Source organism: Pseudophryne corroboree, chromosome 1, assembly GCF_028390025.1.
Source record: "Pseudophryne corroboree isolate aPseCor3 chromosome 1, aPseCor3.hap2, whole genome shotgun sequence".
In the NCBI taxonomy this organism is placed as follows: Eukaryota; Metazoa; Chordata; class Amphibia; order Anura; family Myobatrachidae; genus Pseudophryne; species Pseudophryne corroboree.
In genome coordinates, this window is record NC_086444.1 from 1,000,629,510 (window position 1) to 1,000,650,721 (window position 21,212).

General features: G+C 47.3%; 1 protein-coding gene and 1 pseudogene across 1 annotated transcript in view; one reads left to right on the top strand and one right to left on the bottom strand.

Annotated features, from left to right (window-relative positions):
• MFAP3L (microfibril associated protein 3 like) overlaps window positions 1-21,212 on the bottom strand; it is a 75,050-nt gene that overhangs the window by 24,661 nt on the left and 29,177 nt on the right. The gene's annotated exons all lie outside the window — the stretch shown is intronic.
• Window positions 9,692-9,810, top strand: LOC134949546 (5S ribosomal RNA; annotated as a pseudogene).

The following is a 21,212-nucleotide window of genomic DNA, read 5'->3' on the forward strand; positions in this document are numbered from 1 at the left end:
AACCTGAGGTACCCTTGGTGAGAAGGGTAGATTGGGACATGGAGATAAGCATCCTTGATGACTAGAGATACCATATAGTCCCCTTCTTCCAGGTTCGCTATCACTGCTCTGAGTGACTCCATCTTGAATTTGAACCTTTTTATGTAAGTGTTCAAAGATTTTAGATTTAAAATTGGTCTCACCGAGCCGTCCGGCTTCGGTACCACAAACAGTGTGGAATAATACCCCTTTCCCTGTTGTAGGAGGGGTACCTTGATTATCACCTGCTGGGAATACAGCTTGTGAATAGCTTCCAATACTGCCTCACTGTAGGAGGGAGACGTTGGTAGAGCAGACTTCAGGAACCGGCGAGGGGGAGACGTCTCGAATTCCAATTTGTACCCCTGTGATACTACCTGCAGGATCCAGGGGTCCACTTGCGAGTGAGCCCACTGCGCGCTGAAATTCTTGAGACGGCCCCCTACCGTGCCCGAGTCTGCTTGCAGAGCCCCAGCGTCATGCTGAGGACTTGGCAGAAGCGGGGGAGGGCTTCTGCTCTTGGGAAGAGGCTGCATGGTGCAGTCTTTTTCCCCTTCCTCTGCCCCGGGGCAGGAACGAGCGGCCTTTTTCCCTCTTGCCCTTATAGGGACGAAAGGACTGGGTTTGAAAAGACGGTGTCTTTTTCTGCTGAGAGGTGACCTGGGGTAAAAAGGTGGATTTTCCAGCCGTTGCCGTGGCCACCAGGTCCGATAGACCGACCCCAAATAACTCCTCCCCTTTATACGGCAATACTTCCATATGTCGTTTGAAATCCGCATCACCTGACCACTGTCGCGTCCATAACGTTCTTCTGGCAGAAATGGACATCGCACTTACTCTAGATGCCAGGGTGCAAATATCCCTCTGTGCATCTCGCATATATAGTAATGCATCCTTTAAATGCTCTATAGTTAATAATATACTGTCCCTATCCAGGGTATCAATATTTTCAGTCAGGGAATCCGACCAAGCCACTCCAGCGCTGCACATACAGGCTGAGGCGATCGCTGGTCGCAGTATAACACCGGTATGTGTGTATATACCTTTTAAGATATTTTCCAGCCTTCTATCAGCTGGTTCCTTGAGAGCGGCCGTATCAGGAGACGGTAACGCCACTTGTTTTGATAAGCGTGTGAGCGCCTTATCTACCCTAGGGGGTGTTTCCCAACGTGCCCTAACCTCTGGCGGGAAAGGGTATAGTGCCAATAATTTATTAGAAATCAGCAGTTTTTTATCGGGGGAAACCCACGCTTTATCACACACCTCATTTAATTCATCTGACTCAGGAAAAACCACTGGTAGTTTTTTCACACCCCACATAATACCCTTTTTTGTGGTACTTGTAGTGTCAGAAATGTTCAATGCCTCCTTCATTGCCGTGATCATGTAACGTGTAGCCCTACTGGACATTACGTTTATCTCGTCACCGGCGACACTGGATTCAGTATCCGTGTCAGGGTCTGTGTCGACCATCTGAGGTAACGGGCGTTTTAGCGCCCCTGACGGTGTCTGAGACGCCTGAACAGGCACTAATTGATTTGTCGGCTGTCTCATGTCGTCAACAGTTTTTTGCAAAGTGCTGACATTGTCACGTAATTCTTTAATTACTACCATCCAGTCAGGTGTCGACTCCCTAGGGGGTGACATCACTAACACAGGCAATTGCTCTGCTTCCACATCATTTTCCTCCTCATACATGTCGACACAATCGTACCGACACCCAGCACACACACAGGGAATGCTCTGATAGAGGACAGGACCCAACTAGCCCTTTGGGGAGACAGAGGGAGAGTTTGCCAGCACACACCAGAGCGCTATATATATATACAGGGATAACCTTATATAAGTGTTACTCCCTGTTATAGCTGCTGTATTTATATATTAGCTGCCAATAGTGCCCCCCTCTCTGTTTTACCCTGTTTCTGTAGTGCAGGACTGCAGGGGAGAGTCAGGGAGCCGTCCTTCCAGCGGAGCTGTGAAAGAAAAATAAGAATTTACTTACCGATAATTCTATTTCTCGGAGTCCGTAGTGGATGCTGGGGTTCCTGAAAGGACCATGGGGAATAGCGGCTCCGCAGGAGACAGGGCACAAAAAGTAAAGCTTTAGGATCAGGTGGTGTGCACTGGCTCCTCCCCCTATGACCCTCCTCCAAGCCTCAGTTAGGATACTGTGCCCGGACGAGCGTACACAATAAGGAAGGATTTTGAATCCCGGGTAAGACTCATACCAGCCACACCAATCACACTGTACAACCTGTGATCTGAACCCAGTTAACAGTATGATAACAGCGGAGCCTCTGAAAAGATGGCTCACAACAATAATAACCCGATTTTTGTAACTATGTACAAGTATTGCAGATAATCCGCACTTGGGATGGGCGCCCAGCATCCACTACGGACTCCGAGAAATAGAATTATCGGTAAGTAAATTCTTATTTTCTCTATCGTCCTAGTGGATGCTGGGGTTCCTGAAAGGACCATGGGGATAATACCAAAGCTCCCAAACGGGCGGGAGAGTGCGGATGACTCTGCAGCACCGAATGAGAGAACTCCAGGTCCTCCTTAGCCAGGGTATCAAATTTGTAGGATTTTACCAACGTGTTTGCCCCTGACTAAATAGCCGCTCGGCAAAGTTGTAAAGCCGAGACCCCTCGGGCAGCCGCCCAAGATAAGCCCACCTTCCTTGTGGAATGGGCATTTACATATTTTGGCTGTGGCAGGCCTGCCACAGAATGTGCAAGCTGAATTGTATTACACATCCAACTAGCAATAGTCTGCTTAGAAGCAAGAGCACCCAGTTTGTTGGGTGCATACAGGATAACAGCAAGTCAGTTTTCCTGACTCCAGCCGTCCTGGAACCTATATTTACAGGGCCCTGACAACATCTAGCAACCTGGAGTCCTCCAAGTCCCTAGTAGGCGCAAGGCACCAAAATAAGCTGGTTCAGGTGAAACACTGACACCACCTTAGGGAGAGAACTGGGGACGAGTCCGCAGCTCTGCCCTGTCCAAATGGACAACCAGATATGGGCTTTTTTGAGAAAAAAAAACACCAATTTGACACTCGCCTGGTCCAGGCCAGGGCCAAGAGCATGGTCACTTTTCATGTGAGATGCTTCAAATCCACAGATTTGACTGGTTTTAAACCAATGTGATTTGAGGAATCCCAGAACTACGTTGAGATCCCACAGTGCCACTGGAGGCACAAAAGGGGGTTGTATATGCAATACTCCCTTGACAAACTTCTGGACTTCAGGAACTGAAGCCACTTCTTTCTGGAAGAAAATCGACAGGGCCGAAATTTGAACCTTAATGGACCCCAATTTGAGGCCCATAGACACTCCTGTTTGCAGGAAATGCAGGAATCGACCGAGTTGACATTTCTTCGTGGGGCCTTTCTGGCCTCACACCACGCAACATATTTTTGCCACATGTGGTGATAATGTTGTGCGGTCACCTCCTTTCTGGCTTTGACCAGGGTAGGAATGACCTCTTCCGGAATGCCTTTTTTCCCTTAGGATCCGGCGTTCCACCGCCATGCCGTCAAACGCAGCTGCGGTAAGTCTTGGAACAGACATGGTACTTGCTGAAACAAGTCCCTTCTTAGCGGCAGAGGCCATAAGTCCTCTGTGAGCATCTCTTGAAGTTCCGGGTACCAAGTCCTTCTTGGCCAATCCGGAGCCATGAGTATAGTTCTTACTCCTCTACGTCTTATAAGTCTCAGTACCTTAGGTATGAGAAGCAGAGGATGGAACACATACACCGACTGGTACATCCATGGTGTTACCAGAACGTCCACAGCTATTGCCTGAGGGTCTCTTAACCTGGCGCAATACCTGTCCCGTTTTTTGTTCAGACGGGACGCCATCATGTCCACCTTTGGTATTTCCCAACGGTTTACAATCATGTGGAAAACTTCCCGATGAAGTTTCCACTCTGCCGGGTGGAGGTCGTGCCTGCTGAGGAAGTCTGCTTCCCAGTTTCCATTCCCGGAATGAAACACTGCTGACAGTGTTATCACATGATTTTCCGCCCAGCGAAAAGTCCTTGCAGTTTTTGCCATTGCCCTCCTGCTTCTTGTGCCGCCCTGTCTATTTACGTGGGCGACTGCCGTGATGTTTTTCCCACTGGATCAATACCGGCTGACCTTGAAGCAGAGGTCTTGCTAAGCTTAGAGTATTATAAATTTACCCTTAGCTCCAGTATATTTATGTGGAGAAAAGTCTCCAGACTTGATCACACTCCCTGGAAATTTTTTCCTTGTGTGACTGCTCCCCAGCCTCTCGGGCTGGCCTCCGTGGTCACCAGCATCCAATCCTGAATGCCGAATCTGCGGCCCTCTAGAAGATGAGCACTCTGTAACCACAACAGGAGAGACACCCTTTGGATATAGGGTTATCCGCTGATGCATCTGAAGATGCGATCCGGACCATTTGTCCAGCAGATCCCACTGAAAAATTCTTGCGTGAAATCTGCCGAATGGAATTGCTTCGTAGGAAGTCACCATCTTTACCAGGACCCTTGTGCAATGATGCACTGATTTTAGGAGGTTCCTGACTAGCTCGGATAACTCCCTGGCTTTCTCTTCCGGGAGAAACACCTTTTTCTGGACTGTGTCCAGAATCATCCCTAGGCACAGCAGACTTGTCGTCGGGATCAGCTGCGATTTTGGAATATTTAGAATCCACCCGTGCTGTTGTAGCAGTATCCAAGATAGTGCTACTCCGACCTCCAACTGTTCCCTGGACTTTGCCCTTATCAGGAGATCGTCCAAGTAAGGGATAATTAAGACGCCTTTTCTTCGAAGAAGAATCATCATTTCGGCCATTACCTTGGTAAAGACCCGGGGTGCCGTGGACAATCCAAACGGCAGCGTCTGAAACTGATAGTGACAGTTCTGTACCACGAACCTGAGGTACCCTTAGTGAGAAGGGCAAATTTTGGACATGGAGGTAAGCATCCCTGATGTCTCGGGACACTATATAGTCCCCTTCTTCCTTGTTCGTTATCACTGCTCTGAGTGACTCCATCTTGATTTGAACCTTTGTAAGTGTTCAAATTTTTTTAGATTTAGAATAGGTCTCACCTAGCCTTCTGGCTTCAGTACCACAATATAATGTGGAATAATACCCCTTTTCTTGTTGTAGGAGGGGTAATTTGATTATCACCTGCTGGGAATACAGCTTGTGAATTGTTTCCCATACTGCCTCCTTGTCGGAGGGAGACCTTGGTAAACCAGACTTCAGGAGCCTGCGAAGGGGAAACGTCTCGACATTCCAATCTGTACCCCTGGGATACTACATGTAGGATCCAGGGGTCCTGTACGGTCCCAGCGTCATGCTGAGAGCTTGGCAGAAGCGGTGGAACGCTTCTGTTCCTGGGAATGGGCTGCCTGCTGCAGTCTTCTTCCCTTTCCTCTATCCCTGGGCAGATATGACTCTTATAGGGACGAAAGGACTGAGGCTGAAAAGACGGTGTCTTTTTCTGCAGAGATGTGACTTAGGGTAAAAACGGTGGATTTTCCAGCAGTTGCCGTGGCCACCAGGTCCGATGGACCGACCCCAAATAACTCCTTTTCCTTTATACGGCAATACACCTTTGTGCCGTTTGGAATCTGCATCACCTGACCACTGTCGTGTCCATAAACATCTTCTGGCAGATATGGGCATCGCACTTACTCTTGATGCCAGAGTGCAAATATCCCTCTGTGCATCTCGCATATATAGAAAATGCATCCTTTAAATGCTCTATAGTCAATAAAATACTGTCCCTGTCAAGGGTATCAATATTTTTAGTCAGGGAATCCGACCAAGCCACCCCAGCTCTGCACATCCAGGCTGAGGCGATCGCTGGTCGCAGTATAACACCAGTATGTGTGTATATACTTTTTATGATATTTTCCAGCCTCCTGTCAGCTGGCTCCTTGAGGACGGCCCTATCTATAGACGGTACCGCCACTTGTTTTGATAAGCGTGTGAGCGCCTTATCCACCCTAAGGGGTGTTTCCCAACGCGCCCTAACTTCTGGCGGGAAAGGGTATACCTCCCATAATTTTCTATCGGGGGGAACCCACGCATCATCACACACTTCATTTAATTTATCTGATTCAGGAAAAACTACGGTAGTTTTTTCACATCCCACATAATACCCTCTTTTGTGGTACTTGTAGTATCAGAAATATGTAACACCTCCTTCATTGCCCTTAACGTGTGGCCCTAATAAGGAATACGTTTGTTTATTCACCGTCGACACTGGATTCAGTGTCCGTGTCTGTGTCGACCGACTAAAGTAAACGGGCGTTTTAAAACCCCTGACGGTGTTTCTGAGACGTCTGGACCGGTACTAATTGTTTGTCGGCCGTCTCATGTCGTCAACCGACCTTGCAGCGTGTTGACATTATCACGTAATTCCCTAAATAAGCCATCCATTCCGGTGTCGACTCCCTAGAGAGTGACATCACCATTACAGGCAATTGCTCCGCCTCCTCCCAACATCGTCCTCATACATGTCGACACACACGTACCGACACACAGCACACACACAGGGAATGCTCTGATAGAGGACAGGACCCACTAGCCCTTTGGAGAGACAGAGGGAGAGTTTGCCAGCACACACCAAAAACGCTATAATTATATAGGGACAACCTTATATAAGTGTTTTCCCTTATAGCATCTTTTATATATTTCTAACGCCAAATTAGTGCCCCCCCTCTCTGTTTTAACCCTGTTTCTGTAGTGCAGTGCAGGGGAGAGCCTGGGAGCCTTCCCTCCAGCCTTTCTGTGAGGGAAAATGGCGCTGTGTGCTGAGGAGATAGGCCCCGCCCCTTTTTCGGCGGGCTCGTCTCCCGCTCTTTAATGGATTCTGGCAGGGGTTAAATATCTCCATATAGCCCCCGGAGGCTATATGCGAGGTATTTTTAGCCAAAAAAGGTTTTCATTTGCCTCCCAGGGCGCCCCCCTCCCAGCGCCCTGCACCCTCAGTGACTGCCGTGTGAAGTGTGCTGAGAGGAAATGGCGCACAGCTGCAGTGCTGTGCGCTACCTTAAGAAGACTGAGGAGTCTTCTGCCGCCGATTCTGGACCTCTTCTCGTTTCAGCATCTGCAAGGGGGCCGGCGGCGAGGCTCCGGTGACCATCCAGGCTGTACCTGTGATCGTCCCTCTGGAGCTAATGTCCAGTAGCCAAAGAAGCCAATCCATCCTGCACGTAGGTGAGTTCACTTCTTCTCCCCTAAGTCCCTCGTTGCAGTGATCCTGTTGCCAGCAGGACTCACTGTAAAATAAAAAACCTAAGCTAAACTTTTCTAAGCAGCTCTTTAGGAGAGCCACCTAGATTGCACCCTTCTTGGCCGGGCACAAAAATCTAACTGAGGCTTGGAGGAGGGTCATAGGGGGAGGAGCCAGTGCACACCACCTGATCCTAAAGCTTTACTTTTTGTGCCCTGTCTCCTGCGGAGCCGCTATTCCCCATGGTCCTTTCAGGAACCCCAGCATCCACTAGGACGATAGAGAAATGGCGCTTGTGTGCTGAGGAGAAAGGCTCCGCCCCCTTCACGGCAGCCTTTTCTCCCGCTTTTTTCAGGAAACTGGCAGGGGATAAATGCATCCATATAGCCCAGGAGCTATATGTGATGCATTTTTTTTAGCCATATAAGGTTTTTATATCGTTTTTATTGCGTCTCAGGGCGCTCCCCCCCAGCACCCTGCACCCTCAGTGACCGGAGTGTGAAGTGTGCTGAGAGCAATGGCGCACAGCTGCAGTGCTGTGCGCTACCTTATTTGAAGACAGGAACGTCTTCTGCCGCCGCTTTCTCCGGACCTCTTCGCTCTTCTGGCTCTGTAAGGGGGCCGGCGGCGCGGCTCCGGGACCCATCCAGGCTGAACCTGTGATCGTCCCTCTGGAGCTAATGTCCAGTAGCCAAGAAGCCCAATCCACTCTGCAGTCAGGTGAGTTCGCTTCTTCTCCCCTTAGTCCCACGATGCAGTGAGCCTGTTGCCAGCAGGACTCACTGAAAATAAAAAAACCTATTTAAACTTTTACTTCTAAGCAGCTCAGGAGAGCCACCTAGCTTGCACCCTTCTCGTTCGGGCACAAAAATCTAACTGAGGCTTGGAGGAGGGTCATAGGGGGAGGAGCCAGTGCACACCAGCTAGTCTAAAGCTTTTACTTTTTGTGCCCAGTCTCCTGCGGAGCCGCTATTCCCCATGGTCCTTACGGAGTTCCCAGCATCCACTAGGACGTCAGGGAAATATATATTAATTTCAATTAGATTGGTCGTAGAGAACAAATCAAAATGTTAGAAAAGTTTCATGAGTAATTAATATTATAATTAAAGTGCCTGTGCTGAGTCTCTTGTTATTATTAATTTGTGAGAAGAGGTGTAAGTGCTACGTTGAATATTTCTATGAGTGGTTTTGGTATGGCTGTAGTCTACTTAGCACCAGTTCACCAGAGGTCTTTCACAACTGAAATATAAAACCTAGAAATGAGAATAAAACGCCATACCCAAGCACCACAGTGTTTATTTAAAGGAATGAAGGGGGAGGGAGAATCAATATCTAAAGAAAGGGAGAGATTTCGTAGCTTTCGTTGAATCCAGCCGGATGCATCGTCTTCAATTGGAATATCCAGAACATTTCCCTTCTGGATAGCAGATTCACAAGGTCGCCACTTCTCTCGCCGAGTGCAACATGTTCTATGGCCTTGTACGTTAAGGCCTCAGGATTGGAGTTGTGGTATGACAGGAAGTGCTTGGAAACTGCATGTGTTTCCACCTTATTTTTAATGTTCCGAACATGTTCTTGGATTCTTAGTTTAAGCTGTCAGGCCTGCTGACACCCTTTGTACCAATGGAGTGTAATTTTGGACATATATTTTATATACTTGCTTTGACGGATAAATTACCACAAGTGGCGCTGTTTTTTCTTCTCTATTACAAATCTTTCTTGGTATTACTAAAATCCAGCTGCCTGGTGGGAGTTTTTCCCTCATTATTATGTTTAGGAACAATGAACGCACTACTAAAAGAAATGACTTATGTCAGAAAATATTTAATGAGAGTAAACCCGTGGATGCACCCCCCTCCCCCCCCCCCCATGTGACCTAGATGACCTCTTCTGGGGGATTGAAAGACTTCTTACAAAAGAGGTAAAAGCATGGTGGGATATCAAGGGATTAGAACATTACATCTCAGTAGCCAGAATCCCTAGAGGACTGAGGGTGACCAAACAACCTACATTTGGAAATAATAACACCGAATTCATAGAGAAATGGGATGCTATCCTACACACCTGCTCCATCAATCTCATGAAATTGCTCATCACGGAGAAAAAGAATACATTGATGGAGCTAGAGACATCAATTAGAGAGAAGGAAGCAGAGATTGACAAGTTTAAAGACAAGGAGGACTACATCATCAATGGAAAAGTATTAAGTAAGAAAATGGAACGGATAGAGGAGGAAGTAATCAAAGGGAAAGAGAAGAAATTTACAGGGGACAAAGAAGACTATGAACAAGGAAAGATCAAGAACTGGAGCAGGTTTAGAACTCCAGGGATTCTCCCTCCCCCCTCATTCCTTTAAATAAACACTGTGGTGCTTGGGTATGGCATTTTATTCTCATTTCTAGGTTTTATATTTCAGTTGTGAAAGACCTCTGGTGAACTGGTGCTACGTAGACTACAGCCATACCAAAATGGAACGCCCACTCTCGTCCGATCGTGGAAGCTAAGCATTTTATGGGCCTGGCCAGTATCAAGGAGGGTGACCTCCGGAGAAGACTAGGTGCTGTAGAAACAGTGCATGCACATGAGAGTTCCTAAACCAGTAAAACAGCTGTAAATCACTTAATACATTAATACCTTTCACTCACACATCTCCTAAACACCCTTGGGTTCCACCCCTTCTTCTTGATGGATCTGAATGGATATAATTCGATGCACCACTCATAGAAATATTCAACGTAGCACTTACACCTCTTCTCACAAATTAATAATAACAAGAGACTCAGCACAGGCACTTTAATTATAATATTAATTACTCATGAAACTTATCTAACATTTTGATTTGTTCTCTACGACCAATCTAATTGAAATTAATATATATTTTGTTATAAATAGGTATTTTCAAATATGTCCATGAATCTCTGGTAATGTATATTTTTTTTCATTCCCTTCCTATGTCTTCCGGGACAGAGAATGGCATAACAACAAACTATATATTTATATGCCGTTCAAATGAAGAATTCACAGATACCAATTACCGTTCAAACTCTAAAGAATAGTGATCTATCATTGGGGCTCACTATTGAAAGAATGTTGTCAGAAACACCATTTGCGGTTCACGTGCGTTTCAAGATTGTACTAAATTCCGGACATTATCTGCTGAATGGAATCCCCACTGAAAGGAAGTGACGCGCGGCTTGAAAGAAAGGAGTTTCGACTTCGGAGTGCGTTCCACGGCATACATGGCTTCCTGGTTCCCACACGTGACGAGATGACGCGGACGTGACTTCCGGCGAGAGTGACGCGGCTTCCGGGACCTGATCCCAAACGCGGGAGCGGGCGCAAGCGCAGACGAGCCCGTGAAGCGGCTTCCGGCACCTGAGTCCTAATGCGGGAGCGGGCGCAAGCGCAGAAGAGCCCGCCACACCACAGGAAGTGGGGCGGAAGTACCTGCTGCCAGTACATTCCGTGAACAAATACCCCATTACACTTACCAAACCACTCGTTTTGCAACTTGGTTACAATAATTAGCTTTGTTTTAGACACTTATATTCCACACATTGATTTCATTAAAATATGAAATATACTAAGATCATTGCATTCCCTAAGCATCACTGTGGGAGGAAGTGATGTCACACATAGTCTTCTAATTGATAGAGGTATAAATATGAGACCTGTCCCAATGCTACACTACCCTTGATGAAGTCCTGAAGGACGAAACGCGTTGGACATTCCATGACCTTTCCCCGACTGACCTCCTGTACCTAAGATAAGCACTTTATACACATATACTACAAATTGATGTGTACCTTGTACTTTTATATTTTTTTTTAGTCTCAACTTTCTCCATTTTTTATGAATTTTTATGCTTTAGCATTTTTCTTTTTTAACAAAAGCGTACTATTATTTCTTATATTTTGTAAAATAAATATTCATCTTATATAAAAAAATATTTTATGTTCCTTCACAACAGACACCATTGGTCGCTTGTGCCCATATTCCTGGTTTTTATAACACTTTCACAGCAGCTTACCACTGCTGTTTTATTTAGGGGCCTGCTGACACCCTTTATACCAAGGGAGTGTAATTTTAGACATATATTTTATATACTTGCTTTGACGGATAAATTACCACAAGTGGCGCTGTTTTTTCTTCTCTATTGCACAGCTACTTAATTTTAATTTTTTTGCTTTACTTCTAAATCAAAATCAGGCCCTGTGTTCCAAGAAATTTGCGGCAATTTTGGGGTCAGGTGGGAATGGGCAAGTAATAGAGATCATAAAGTTTCCCAGAGTAATTGATGAGGCTTCGATTGTATCACATAGTTTTATTTCCCTCTTAAAAGTTACTAGTGTACCATAGCGAACTAAATACTGTATCACAATAAACAGTTCAGAGCATTATAAAACTTTCCAACCGCTTTTGAAGTAACTCTGGTTCAGAAAAATCAAACAAAAATAACAATAATTAGCGTTAATACTACTTTGTACTTCCTAATGTAACCAGACATGTCTGCAGTGGTCTTAGAAGGTGTAGTATGGTATGCCGGCGGCCAGCATACCGGCACCGGAATCCCGACCGCCGGCATACCGACAGCTAGGCGAGCGCAAATGAGCCCCTTGCAGGCTCGCCACGCACGGTGGCGCGCTACGCTATCTATTCTCCCTCCAGTGGGGTCGTGGACCTCCAAGAGGGAGAAAAGGTGTCGGTATGCCGGGTGTCGGGATTCCGGCACCGGTATACTGTGCGCCGGGATCCCAACAGCCGACAAACTGAAGACCACCCACTTTAGAAGGTCATATGAATCTTCATTCTGCACTGTGCTTAGAAAACACATTGAATGCTGTACATAAGAGACTAAAAATAAACAGACAATGACGACATAACCAAAGCAGCTTTTCAGTGACTACAGAAATTTTTTCCATTTAAGAAAGGAACATTTTGCATTTAATCTGAGGCCAAGTATAACTGTGGAAAGGTTCTAAGAGATGAATGCCAAAATATACAAAATAAACAAACTAGCAAAATGTTCCAAAAATACCACTCTGACCAAGGAAATCAATCCTGTAAGAGTATGTGAGGGCAGACATGCTTCCATAGCAACATAACGTTACCGACAAAGGGTCTGGGAACTGCTGGCTCTGTTATATGAAGTGGTTTGTACTGCACTCTATCTTCTGTACGGTATCAATTTGGAAGAACCAACTCAAGATGATCCTTACCAGAGTTCTAAGCTAGGAACACACTGGAACGATGTGTACCCAGGTTCCGATATGTAGGGGTAATACCCGACATTGGGGGTAATTCCAAGTTGATCGCAGCAGGAACTTTGTTAGCAGTTGGGCAAAACCATGTGCACTGCAGGGGGGGCAGATATAACATGTGCAAAAAGAGTTAGATTTGGGTGGTTTATTTTATTTCTGTGCAGGGTAAATACTGGCTGCTTTATTTTTACACTGCAAATTAGATTGCAGATTGAACACACCCCACCCAAATTTAACTCTCTCTGCACATGTTATATCTGCCCCTCCTGCAGTGCACATGGTTTTGCCCAACTGCTAACAAAAATCCTGCTGCGATCAACTTGGAATTACCCCCACTGAGCAATGTTAATTAAGTACGGAACCATCATGTTCCATTCCTCATTAGCATACTACAGGACGCTAGCGATATAGTCGGATTTGATGTGCAGCACATCAAACCTGATGACGTCGCTAGTGACTGTGGGCACCCGCATATCCGGAACACACTACCTGAAATACCAGTCTGATATACCGAATTAGACGTGCTGTCGCTCAGTGTTTACCCTGCTTTAAGCCCAGTACCCACGGGCTGATTAAGGAGAGATGTGTGCTGAGCGAACCGCTCAGCACACATCTCTCCTGCCGCTAAGCACAGCGCGATCTGTGCTGAGCGTGCGGGGGGAGACGGGGGGGCCGCTCACTTCACCCAGCGGGTGAAGTGAGCGACCCGCTAGATTGGCCTGCATGCAGGCCAATCTAGCAGCAGCGGTAGCGATGTGCGGGGCCGCGCATCGCTATCGCTGAGGGGGCTACACACGGAGCGATCATGCTGATATTCTAAGCAATCTAGTCAGATTGCTTAGAATATCGCTCCGTGAGTACCCCCCTTAACTCTTGCTAACTAGAGAATATGTTCATCAGATAAGAGTTAGTAAGGATGCCGCACATAGTATGGGGTGCTGATAAAGGGAACATTGCTTGGTGGTTGCTGTTTCTTTAAATCAGGCTGTATGAAAGTGGGAAAAAAACTATTGTCCAAAAACATCTGAAAATAGTCTTTTTTTAGCTTAACAAAGCTGCAGTTTAAACATTCTCATAATACAGTAGCACATACAAGCGAAACTGTATACATTACAGAGCGTGACTTGGAAGCCTTACACTTGCAGTGTATAATGTTACACCAAAACAATAAGATAAATGACAGCACTGCTGTTACACATTTATTCAGTACTTTTACTCAACATATTTAAAGGATAAATTAACCCTTTACATGGATTTTTTTCCCCATTTGTTTAAGTAACATTTCCAGGGCCAACATACAGTAGTTATCTGCTGCAGGTTACTGCAAAAGCAGGGCCAGTTGCTACTGCAGTGTGCAATTCTGCTTTTCGATTGTGCACTTTGTACCCATGAGTGTCGGGTCTAGTCATGTAAAGCAGCTAAACCAGACCCAAAGTAATGGGCGTGATGCGAAAAGTCCCGTTGGGTGACTTTTCGCTCATTTCAGCTCACTACCCCCAGGGATGGCAAGCTGAAATGCCGGCGATGGCAGATGATCACTCCCCGAACGGAGCTCAAACAATTGAATTCCAGCCTATGTTTCTATGAATAACAGAATTTTTTCCCCTACCTATAATAAGAATTTACTTACCGATAATTCTATTTCTCATAGTCCGTAGTGGATGCTGGGGACTCCGAAAGGACCATGGGGAATAGCGGCTCCGCAGGAGACTGGGCACAAAGTAAAAGCTTTAGGACTAGCTGGTGTGCACTGGCTCCTCCCCCTATGACCCTCCTCCAAGCCTCAGTTAGGATACTGTGCCCGGACGAGCGTACACAATAAGGAAGGATTTTGAATCCCGGGTAAGACTCTTACCAGCCACACCAATCACACCGTACAACCCGTGATCTGAACCCAGTTAACAGCATGATAACAGAAGGAGCCTCTGAAAAGATGGCTCACAACAACAATAACCCGATTTTTGTAACAATAACTATGTACAAGTATTGCAGACAATCCGCACTTGGGATGGGCGCCCAGCATCCACTACGGACTATGAGAAATAGAATTATCGGTAAGTAAATTCTTATTTTCTCTAACGTCCTAGTGGAAGCTGGGGACTCCGAAAGGACCATGGGGATTATACCAAAGCTCCCAAACGGGCGGGAGAGTGCGGATGACTCTGCAGCACCGAATGAGAGAACTCCAGGTCCTCCTCAGCCAGGGTATCAAATTTGTAGAATTTAGCAAACGTGTTTGCCCCTGACCAAGTAGCTGCTCGGCAAAGTTGTAAAGCCGAGACCCCTCGGGCAGCCGCCCAAGATGAGCCCACTTTCCGTGTGGAATGGGCTTTTACAGATTTTGGCTGTGGCAGGCCTGCCACAGAATGTGCAAGCTGAATTGTACTACAAATCCAACGAGCAATCGTCTGCTTAGAAGCAGGAGCACCCAGCTTGCTGGGTGCATACAGGATAAACAGCGAATCAGATTTTCTGACTCCAGCCGTCCTGGAAACATATATTTTCAGGGCCCTGACTACGTCCAGCAACTTGGAATCCTCCAAGTCCCTAGTAGCCGCAGGCACCACAATAGGCTGGTTTAAGTGAAATGCTGAAACCACCTTAGGAAGAAATTGAGGACGAGTCCTCAATTCTGCCCTGTCCGTATGAAAAATTAGGTAAGGGCTTTTATAGGATAAAGCCGCCAATTCTGAGACACGCCTGGCTGAAGCCAGGGCTAACAGCATTACCACTTTCCATGTGAGATATTTTAAGTCCACAGTGGTGAGTGGTTCAAACCAATGTGATTTTAGGAATCCCAAAACTACATTGAGATCCCAAGGTGCCACTGGAGGCACAAAAGGAGGCTGTATATGCAGTACTCCCTTGACAAACGTCTGAACTTCAGGAACAGAAGCCAGTTCTTTTTGGAAGAATATTGACAGGGCCGAAATTTGAACCTTAATGGACCCTAATTTGAGGCCCATAGACAGTCCTGTTTGCAGGAAATGCAGGAAACGACCCAGTTGAAATTCCTCTGTAGGGGCCTTCCTGGCCTCGCACCACGCAACATATTTACGCCAAATACGGTGATAATGTTGTATGGTTACATCCTTCCTGGCTTTGATCAGGGTAGGGATGACTTCATCCGGAATGCCTTTTTCCTTCAGGATCCGGCGTTCAACCGCCATGCCGTCAAACGCAGCCGCGGTAAGTCTTAGAACAGACATGGTCCCTGCTGGAGCAGGTCCTTTCTTAGAGGTAGAGGCCACGGGTCTTCCGTGAGCATCTCTTGAATTTCCGGGTACCAAGTCCTTCTTGGCCAATCCGGAGCCACGAGTATAGTCTTTACTCCTTTCCTTCTTATGATTCTTAGTACTTTTGGTATGAGAGGAAGAGGAGGGAACACATACACTGACTGGTACACCCACGGTGTTACCAGAGCGTCCACAGCTATTGCCTGAGGGTCCCTTGACCTGGCGCAATATCTGTCCAGTTTTTTGTTGAGGCGGGACGCCATCATGTCCACCTTTGGTTTTTCCCAACGGTTCACAATCATGTGGAAGACTTCTGGGTGAAGTCCCCACTCCCCCGTATGAAAAATTAGGTAAGGGCTTTTATAGGATAAAGCCGCCAATTCTGAGACACGCCTGGCTGAAGCCAGGGCTAACAGCATTACCACTTTCCATGTGAGATATTTTAAGTCCACAGTGGTGAGTGGTTCAAACCAATGTGATTTTAGGAATCCCAAAACTACATTGAGATCCCAAGGTGCCACTGGAGGCACAAAAGGAGGCTGTATATGCAGTACTCCCTTGACAAACGTCTGAACTTCAGGAACAGAAGCCAGTTCTTTTTGGAAGAATATTGACAGGGCCGAAATTTGAACCTTAATGGACCCTAATTTGAGGCCCATAGACAGTCCTGTTTGCAGGAAATGCAGGAAACGACCCAGTTGAAATTCCTCTGTAGGGGCCTTCCTGGCCTCGCACCACGCAACATATTTACGCCAAATACGGTGATAATGTTGTATGGTTACATCCTTCCTGGCTTTGATCAGGGTAGGGATGACTTCATCCGGAATGCCTTTTTCCTTCAGGATCCGGCGTTCAACCGCCATGCCGTCAAACGCAGCCGCGGTAAGTCTTAGAACAGACATGGTCCCTGCTGGAGCAGGTCCTTTCTTAGAGGTAGAGGCCACGGGTCTTCCGTGAGCATCTCTTGAATTTCCGGGTACCAAGTCCTTCTTGGCCAATCCGGAGCCACGAGTATAGTCTTTACTCCTTTCCTTCTTATGATTCTCAGTACTTTTGGTATGAGAGGAAGAGGAGGGAACACATACACTGACTGGTACACCCACGGTGTTACCAGAGCGTCCACAGCTATTGCCTGAGGGTCCCTTGACCTGGCGCAATATCTGTCCAGTTTTTTGTTGAGGCGGGACGCCATCATGTCCACCTTTGGTTTTTCCCAACGGTTCACAATCATGTGGAAGACTTCTGGGTGAAGTCCCCACTCCCCCGTATGAAAAATTAGGTAAGGGCTTTTATAGGATAAAGCCGCCAATTCTGAGACACGCCTGGCTGAAGCCAGGGCTAACAGCATTACCACTTTCCATGTGAGATATTTTAAGTCCACAGTGGTGAGTGGTTCAAACCAATGTGATTTTAGGAATCCCAAAACTACATTGAGATCCCAAGGTGCCACTGGAGGCACAAAAGGAGGCTGTATATGCAGTACTCCCTTGACAAACGTCTGAACTTCAGGAACAGAAGCCAGTTCTTTTTGGAAGAATATTGACAGGGCCGAAATTTGAACCTTAATGGACCCTAATTTAAGGCCCATAGACAGTCCTGTTTGCAGGAAATGCAGGAAACGACCCAGTTGAAATTCCTCTGTAGGGGCCTTCCTGGCCTCGCACCACGCAACATATTTACGCCAAATACGGTGATAATGTTGTATGGTTACATCCTTCCTGGCTTTGATCAGGGTAGGGATGACTTCATCCGGAATGCCTTTTTCCTTCAGGATCCGGCGTTCAACCGCCATGCCGTCAAACGCAGCCGCGGTAAGTCTTAGAACAGACATGGTCCCTGCTGGAGCAGGTCCTTTCTTAGAGGTAGAGGCCACGGGTCTTCCGTGAGCATCTCTTGAATTTCCGGGTACCAAGTCCTTCTTGGCCAATCCGGAGCCACGAGTATAGTCTTTACTCCTTTCCTTCTTATGATTCTCAGTACTTTTGGTATGAGAGGAAGAGGAGGGAACACATACACTGACTGGTACACCCACGGTGTTACCAGAGCGTCCACAGCTATTGCCTGAGGGTCCCTTGACCTGGCGCAATATCTGTCCAGTTTTTTGTTGAGGCGGGACGCCATCATGTCCACCTTTGGTTTTTCCCAACGGTTCACAATCATGTGGAAGACTTCTGGGTGAAGTCCCCACTCCCCCGGGTGAAAATCGTGTCTGCTGAGGAAGTCTGCTTCCCAGTTGTCCACTCCCGGAATGAACACTGCTGACAGTGCTATCACATGATTCTCCGCCCAGCGAAGAATCCTTGCCACTTCCATCATTGCCCTCCTGCTTCTTGTGCCGCCCTGTCTGTTTACGTGGGCGACTGCCGTGATGTTGTCCGACTGGATCAACACCGGCTGACCCTGAAGCAGAGGTCTTGCCTGACTTAGGGCATTGTAAATGGCCCTTAGTTCCAGGATATTTATGTGAAGTGACGTTTCCATGCTTGACCACAAGCCCTGGAAATTTCTTCCCTGTGTGACTGCTCCCCAGCCTCTCAGGCTGGCATCCGTGGTCACCAGGACCCAATCCTGAATGCCGAATCTGCGGCCCTCTAGGAGATGAGCACTCTGTAACCACCACAGGAGAGACACCCTTGTCCTTGGAGACAGGGTTATCCGCTGATGCATTTGAAGATGCGATCCGGACCATTTGTCCAGCAGATCCCACTGAAAAGTTCTTGCGTGGAATCTGCCGAATGGAATCGCTTCGTAAGAAGCCACCATCTTTCCCAGGACCCTTGTGCATTGATGTACTGACACTTGGCCTGGTCTTAGGAGGTTCCTGACTAGGTCGGATAACTCCTTGGCTTTCTCCTCCGGGAGAAACACCTTTTTCTGTACTGTGTCCAGAATCATCCCTAGGAACAGCAGACGTGTCGTCGGAATCAGCTGTGATTTTGGAATATTTAGAATCCATCCGTGCTGTCGTAGTACTACTTGAGATAGTGCTACTCCGACCTCTAACTGTTCTCTGGACCTTGCCTTTATCAGGAGATCGTCCAAGTAAGGGATAATTAAGACGCCTTTTCTTCGAAGCAGAATCATCATTTCGGCCATTACCTTGGTAAAGACCCGGGGTGCCGTGGACAATCCAAACGGCAGCGTCTGATAGTGACAGTTCTGTACCACAAACCTGAGGTACCCTTGGTGAGAAGGGCAAATTGGGACATGGAGGTAAGCATCCTTGATGTCCAGAGACACCATATAGTCCCCTTCTTCCAGGTTCGCTATCACTGCTCTGAGTGACTCCATCTTGAACTTGAACCTTTTTATGTAAGTGTTCAAGGATTTCAGATTTAAAATGGGTCTCACCGAGCCGTCCGGCTTCGGTACCACAAACAGCGTGGAATAATACCCCTTTCCCTGTTGTAGGAGGGGTACCTTGATTATCACCTGCTGGGAATACAGCTTGTGAATGGCTTCCAATACCGCCTCCCTGTCGGGGGGAGACGTTGGTAAAGCAGACTTCAGGAACCGGCGAGGGGGAGACGTCTCGAATTCCAATTTGTACCCCTGAGATACTACCTGCAGGATCCAGGGGTCCACTTGCGAGTGTGCCCACTGCGCGCTGAAATTCTTGAGACGGGCCCCCACCGTGCCTGAGTCCGCTTGTAAGGCCCCAGCGTCATGCTGAGGACTTGGCAGAAGCGGGGGAGGGCTTCTGTTCGTGGGAAGAGGCTGTTTGCTGCAGTCTTTTTCCCCTTCCTCTGCCCCGGGGCAGATATGAGTGGCCTTTTGCCCGCTTGCCCTTATGGGGACGAAAGGACTGAGCCTGAAAAGACGGTATCTTTTTCTGCTGCGAGGTGACTTGGGGTAAAAAGGTGGATTTTCCAGCCGTTGCCGTGGCCACCAGGTCCGATAGACCGACCCCAAATAACTCCTCCCCTTTATACGGCAATACTTCCATATGCCGTTTGGAATCCGCATCCCCTGACCACTGTCGCGTCCATAATCCTCTTCTGGCAGAAATGGACATCGCACTTACTCTTGATGCCAGAGTGCAAATATCCCTCTGTGCATCTCGCATATATAGAAATGCATCCTTTAAATGCTCTATAGTCAATAATATATTGTCCCTGTCCAGGGTATCAATATTTTCAGTCAGGGAATCCGACCAAGCCACCCCAGCACTGCACATCCAGGCTGAGGCGATTGCTGGTCGCAGTATAATACCAGTATGTGTGTATATACTTTTAAGGATATTTTCCAGCTTCCTATCAGCTGGTTCCTTGAGGGCGGCCGTATCAGGGGACGGTAACGCCACTTGTTTTGATAAGCGTGTGAGCGCCTTATCTACGCTAGGGGGTGTTTCCCAACGCGCCCTAACCTCTGGTGGGAAAGGGTATAATGCCAATAATTTTTTAGAAATTAGCAGTTTTTTATCGGGGGAAACCCACGCTTCATCACACACCTCATTTAATTCATCTGATTCAGGAAAAACTACGGGTAGTTTTTTCACACCCCACATAATACCCTTTTTTGTGGTACTTGTAGTATCAGAAATGTTCAAAACCTCCTTCATTGCCGTGATCATGTAACGTGTGGCCCTACTGGAAAATACGTTTGTTTCCTCACCGTCGACACTGGAGTCAGTGTCCGTGTCTGTATCGACCTGAGGTAACGGGCGTTTTATAGCCCCTGACGGTGTTTGAGACGCCTGTACAGGTATTAACTGATTTGCCGGCTGTCTCATGTCGTCAACAGTCTTTTGTAAAGTGCCGACACTATCACGTAATTCTTTCCATAAGACCATCCAGTCAGGTGTCGACTCCCTAGGGGGTGACATCACTAACACAGGCAATTGCTCCGCCTCCACACCATTTTCCTCCTCATACATGTCGACACAGCGTACCGACACACAGCACACACACAGGGAATGCTCTGATAGAGGACAGGACCCCACTAGCCCTTTGGGGAGACAGAGGGAGAGTTTGCCAGCACACACCAGAGCGCTATATATATACAGGGATAACCTTATATAAGTGTTTTTCCCTAATATAGCTGCTGTATATATTAATATGCCAATTTAGTGCCCCCCCCTCTCTTGTTTTACCCTGTTTCTGTTGTGCAGGACTGCAGGGGAGAGTCAGGGAGCCTTCCTCCAACGGAGCTGTGAGGAAAAAATGGCGCTTGTGTGCTGAGGAGATAGGCTCCGCCCCTTTTTCGGCGGCCTTTCTCCCGCTTTTTTGTGGAAAACTGGCAGGGGTTAAATACATCCATATAGCCCAGGAGCTATATGTGATGTATTTTTAGCCATTTAAGGTATTTTCATTGCGTCCCAGGGCGCCCCCCCCCCAGCGCCCTGCACCCTCAGTGACCGGAGTGTGAAGTGTGCTGAGAGCAATGGCGCACAGCTGCGGTGCTGTGCGCTACCTTATTGAAGACAGGACGTCTTCTGCCGCCGATTTTCCGGACCTCTTCACTCTTCTGGCTCT